The following is a 5,921-nucleotide window of genomic DNA, read 5'->3' as shown; positions in this document are numbered from 1 at the left end:
TTGTAAATAATGTTGCAGTAAACATAGGTTTACTATGTACCCTTTGAATTAGTGTACCCTTTGAATTAGTGTTTTTGCTTTTTTTTTTTTTTTTTGGATAAATACCCAGTAGTATGATTACTGGACTGTAGGGTAGTTCCATTTTTAATTTTTTGAGGAACCTCTATCCCGTTTTCCGGTTTACATTCCCACCAACAATGCACAAGGGTTCCTTTCTCTCCACATTCTTGCCAACAGTTGTTGTTTCTTGTGTTTTTTATTTTATCTATTCTGACAGATGTGAGGTGATATCTCATTGTGGTTTTGACTTGCATTTCTCTGCTCATGGGTGATGCTGAGCAACTTTTCATGCATCTGTTGACCATCCGTATGTCTTTGGAGAAATGTCTGTTCATGTTTTCTGCCCACTTTTTTGTTTTGAGGGTGTTGAGTTTTATCAGTTCTTATCAGTGTCTTTGGACACTCCTCTAAGTTTATGCTTTCTTTTCCCATCTCATAACAACTGGATTGTTTCCTGGAATACATTTAGTTAGAATATTAAAGCATAGCCAAAGGCCAGTGACCAAAACCTCTATATTCTATAAATGCAGATTCCCAGGTACCAAACCTAGAGATTCTGACTCAGTAGGTTGGGTGGAAATCTGCACTTGTGACAAGCCCCTCAAGTGATTCTGAAGCTATAGCCCTGAGCTACCCTTTGAGAAACATTACTCCAAGAAGTAAGGATTTATAGGACAATGCAGAGAGTAAAGATCTGGTAGCAGATGTGATGTTTTCTTTCTCTGTGGAGAGAGATTGGGTGGTCTCCTTGAGAGATGGAGCCTAGAAGGAGGGGAGTACCCACCACTGGTTTCTTCTGTGGCAGGTTGAAACTTCCGCAGCACAGGAACTAGAACAGCTCATGCTCTTGAACTCATGCACGTAACCTCCATGACTACATCGTTCATGACCTTATTGTGCCAACACGAGGGTAGCCAAGGCCAGAGCCTGGCTGAGGATAACTAGAAGAGCCGTTCTGTTTGGTTAATGAATGCCTGTCCTATGGGAGATGATTTCTGCTGGGCATTAACATAGGTTACAAAGATGTTCACACTCCATGCCCGCTATCTTGGTCCACTAGTCACACGCCTCTTTCAAACATACCTTTATCCCCACTCTCCCAATGTTTTCAAGTCCCTGACCAATTGGTCAAGCTACTCATGATTGCCCAGAAGCCTCTGTGCATGCTTACCTTGGGCCATTTCTCTTTCTTCACAAAATAGATGACTTGATGTACTGCCTGATTCCATTTTTAGGAGGATACTCTTGACTGCAATCCCTGAGGGCCCCCTAAATGAGCATGCACTACAGTAGCTGTTCATTTTTGTCTCACGCCTACCTACCAACTGATCTGTCCATGAACCAAACAGCATTTTTCCTCCTGTCAACTAGTCATAGGAGCCCTCCATGTCATCTGTGGAGGGCTAACTCCAGGATGACCCCATGATCACCACCTCCGGGTGTTCACTGTCTTGGGTAATCCCCTTCCCTTCAGTGTAGGCAAGTCCTGTGACTTGCTTCTATCAGTGGACTATGGCAAAGATGATGGGGTGTACATGTGTATGTGTACTTGATACAGAATATAAGATTGTAACACCCACCTTGCAAGGACACTCCCTGTGACTGTTTGCTGTGAAGAAGTGGCCATGTTATGAGCTACTACATGGAAAGGGATGTGTGACAAGGAGCTGAAGGGGGCCTCCAGCTAAGAGCCAACAAGAAGATAAACCCCTCATTGTGGCAGTCTGTAAGGAAGTGGATTCTAATAATAACCACATGGGGCTGGAAGTGAATCTGTCCCCAGCTGGTGCTCAGACAATGTCACAGTCTTGATTACAATGCTCAGATAAAATCAATGCCTTGATTACAGCTTTGTGAAAACTCAAAGAGAAGGACCCAGTTAAGTTATGCCCCAGGTGCTGACCCACAAAAACTGTGAAATAATATGTGTTGTCTGAAGTTGCTAAATTTGTAGGAATACTGTTATTCAGCAGTAGAAAAACTAATACACAGCCAGAAATGTGAGCTGAAGGAGAGGCACTGGTACAGCATGGTATGTGATGTGGGAGCCTGGGCCACTTACTCATGCAGGTCCCTGTGCATTGCTGTTCCCAGGCTTACCACTTCCATTTTGTGATGGAATGCTGGTAGTTCCTCCCAACCTTGGTGAATTTGACAGAACCCAGCTCCTGGTGGGTAAATCTGGACATCTGGTCATTTAATGTCCCCTAGTTAGGTACTTAATATATACCAGGGCTCAGTAGCACATGGGGATCTCTTCTCCAAATGATTGTCTGCCACAGATGGCACAGATCTATATCAAGACCCCGGGGCTTTATGTCGTGCTTCTACTCTTCTCCACATGACATCTTTTCTCACTAATACCAGCGAGTCTACCTGGTCGTACAGCCCACTGATCATACTGCTCACATGCTTGCATGTTAGCCCGGATCTGCTGGCAATTTTCCTTGCCACTAAGTCAATAAGGGAGAGCAGTACTTCTAAATATGAAATATGCTGCCCCCAGAAACCAAAAGGACTGCCAGGCATTGTGCTTTTTTCTTAGTCATGTGAGATAATAATTTGTCCTAATTTGCTGGGAATGGGAGAGTATGTCCCAGCTTGCACCCAACCACTGGATCCCTAAGAATGTCCCTGATGTGGTGATCCCTTGAATCATTGAGCCTTTTTTCTGTCCTCTGGCTTGCATGTCTTACCCAATCCTCCACTATATCTGCCATTTCTTGTTCACCTGATCATTAATATAATACATGAATGTGATTTTTTGCAAAATTTCCAGATGGTCCAGGTCCTTAAGTATATGTTCTAGGAAAGGGCAGAATTAACATGGCTCAAAGGGAACACTGTGAATGTATACTTGTCCTGTCCTATGTGAATGTGAACCACTCTGATCATCGAGGATTGAAAAGAATATATTTATGAGATTGATGTCCATATAACTTTGTGTCCAAGGCCATTTTAATGCGGTCTAGCAAAGATACCATATCCGGCTCATAGCTGCAGTTAGGCGACTACTATTTGGTTGAGTTTATGGTGACCCACTGTTATCCCCCAGAATACACTTAGTATTTGTAGAAGACATACTGTGTTAATGGAACTGGCCTATGATGATGACCACCATTCCTGTCTACTTCAGGTATTTCACGGTAGCACTAATATCTGCCATATGCCTTCTAATTGTGGTGTTTTTTATTTACTCTCTTGCCTGGGAGGTGTAGAATGGTTTCACAGGACTCTACTTGACATTCTCCACTGGATAGCCCTTACCCCACAAGCCAAGGAACCAATGTGTGTTCTGCCAATACCTGAGCATGGCCATTCCATTATTCCTTTGGGAACCAGGGAAATTACCAGCAGATGACTGTGTGGAGCAGGGCGAACCTACCATGAGTCAGACCTGGGAAAGAACTCCATTTATTACCCTATCCTTTATCCACCCCACTCCCAAGAGGGGAGTTATGAAGATGCTTTGGGTCCCTGGATATCTCAACTCAGATATCCATGTATCCAACACTGCTTGAAAGGTTTTGTATTCCTCTTTTCTTCAGTGTATAGTTATATGAGTAAAAGTCTTTGGAAAAGGACTAAGGAAATCATTACCTCAATTTTTTTTTTCTTTTGCCTTGGTGTTTCCAGGGTTTTTTCATGATGTACTCTGTCAGTAGAAAACTGACAGCTCAGGTCTGGGAACTGGGAAAGTGATCCAAGACTTTTACTGTTGTGGCTGTGGTCAGCCTCCTGATCATCCATATTGGATTTATTTTGATTCTGTAGACTCAGCAATACTCTCATTTGCTGTTCATCTGTCATGTCTCTCAGGATGCTATGCTGTATTAACCCCTTCCCTAGCTCTCTATGAGTCAGACCTCTCTGACTGCCCCTGACATTGCCACTCATGATAACAGTTATACCTGGCTTACTTTTGAAGGTTAAGTATTGTCATCTGGCCTCTGTTTAGGGAGTCTATTGTCCCCAATGCTATCAAAAAGACCCTAATTTGTCCTAACATCTCCTACCAGTGGCCTTGGCCTATGGAGGACAGCCCACCATTGAGCTTCTTCTTCTTCTTTTTTAAGATTTTATTTATTTATTTGACAGACAGAGACACAGTGAGAGAGACAACACAGGCAGGGGGAGTGCGAGAGCGAGAAGCAGGCTTCCTGCTCAGGAAGCCCACTGTGGAGCTCTATCCCAGGACCCTGGGATCACCTGAGCCAAAGGCAGACACTTCATGACTGAGCCACCCAGGTGCCCTGTCATTTAGATTCTTAATACTGGAGCTCCACTCATTAGCACATCCCTTGTCACTTTGGACAAGAACACTGAATCTTAAGAACAGAGGAGGCTAGTAGCTTTCTGACCTTATGCAGTATAGCCCAGTCAAGTGTCTGATTTCTTCCCACAGTGCTTAACACTGCACGGCATTTCTACTTAGTGTGGGTCCCTGCTTTCTCCAAGTTTCCAAAGGACAACCAACTACTATCACCTGAACTCTTTGGCAGGATATTAAACCCCACATCACAGGCTTTTCTCTCTTTTCCATCCAGTGCAGTACCATATATGCTCTTCCGCTTGGTCAATCAGTTTGTGTTACCCAGTTCCGCAGCTCCTTCAGCGTACAGACTTTTCCCACCACTAGCTGGCCCTGCGTTTCTTTGACCTCAATATAGCTCTGGTGGTTGGTAGTGAAGAGTAGGGTAGACTGTTGAACAGTAAGGGGAGATACGTGTTGTGTTACAAAGCAGAAACTTCTGCATCATCAAGCTTATACATATATCCACAAGAGAAAAGCATCAGCCTTTAACAGGGAAGAATGGGCTACTTAAAGAAATATGGAAACTTAAGATTTTCAAATGCATCAACCCAGATGACCCTATTTCAAGTCTCAGCTTTTTCCAATGACTTTGACCTTGGTGTCACAAGCTTTGTTAAAAGAGAAATGAATAAACATGTAAAATTAACAATACCATGTTGAGCTTATACCAAACAAAATTTATAGTCACTTATTTGGAGAAGACCCAGATCACCCTTATGGGCTAGGGAAAATGTCTGCAGCAGAGATAACATTTTAAAAAGGTCAGATTTCAGTAAGATTTAAGAAAAATTCAGAATTGATGTAATCATAGATAAAGATAAAAAGGGAGTCTTCAAATTTGCCTGGAGCCCACAGGGCATGTATCATGGTGAGGTTAAACATTATTATCAATCTTTTCATTTTTATTGAGCGTCTGCACCAGATTTCTGGGCAGAGCTCTGGGATTAGAAAAAGACCATTAGCTGTATGCCCGGTGCTCCCTCTCACCAATGGCCCATCAGTAATACAGGTATAAGCCAAATGCGTTCAAAAGGGCAAAGACGGCGCCATCAGACGTCTCTCCCTTTAAAGCACAGTTTGCCACGCGAGGAGGACCCCGGAGGCAGAGGACAGGATTATCAGGGTTGCCCTCTCCTGGCGAGGGACCACTCCACCCTCCCCATTCCCAGTCTTTCTTTGGGGTGAAGGAGGTTGTTAGCCGAACTGTGTCGCCGAAGAAAATCTGGAAGACGCCCCAGGGCTACCAATGAACTCTGCCCCCCGGGGACAGCGGGACCGCAAGAGGGGCACGCCTCTCCCGCCCCCGACAGAGGGGGACAGCCGCAGGCCCTTCCCCGCCCACGTTCGCTGAGCACGCCGGGTCCGGCGTCCCGGCGGCTCCTCCGCGTCGGTCATGTTCAGAGCTCCCTGGTCCCGCGGCCTCCAGTCGGGGGGATGCGCGAGAACAGCTGGAACTTTGTTTACCCCTCCTAAGTCCCTCTCGCTCCAGTCTAGGTGTCCCTAAAGCCCGTCTCACCCGTGCACAGAACACGGCGCTCGCGCCCGT

Source organism: Mustela putorius, unplaced genomic scaffold (genome assembly GCF_011764305.1).
Source record: "Mustela putorius furo isolate JIRA1106 unplaced genomic scaffold, ASM1176430v1.1 tig00003834_pilon_pilon_pilon, whole genome shotgun sequence".
Lineage (NCBI taxonomy): Eukaryota > Metazoa > Chordata > Mammalia > Carnivora > Mustelidae > Mustela > Mustela putorius.
Note: the sequence above shows the minus strand (reverse complement) of the source record.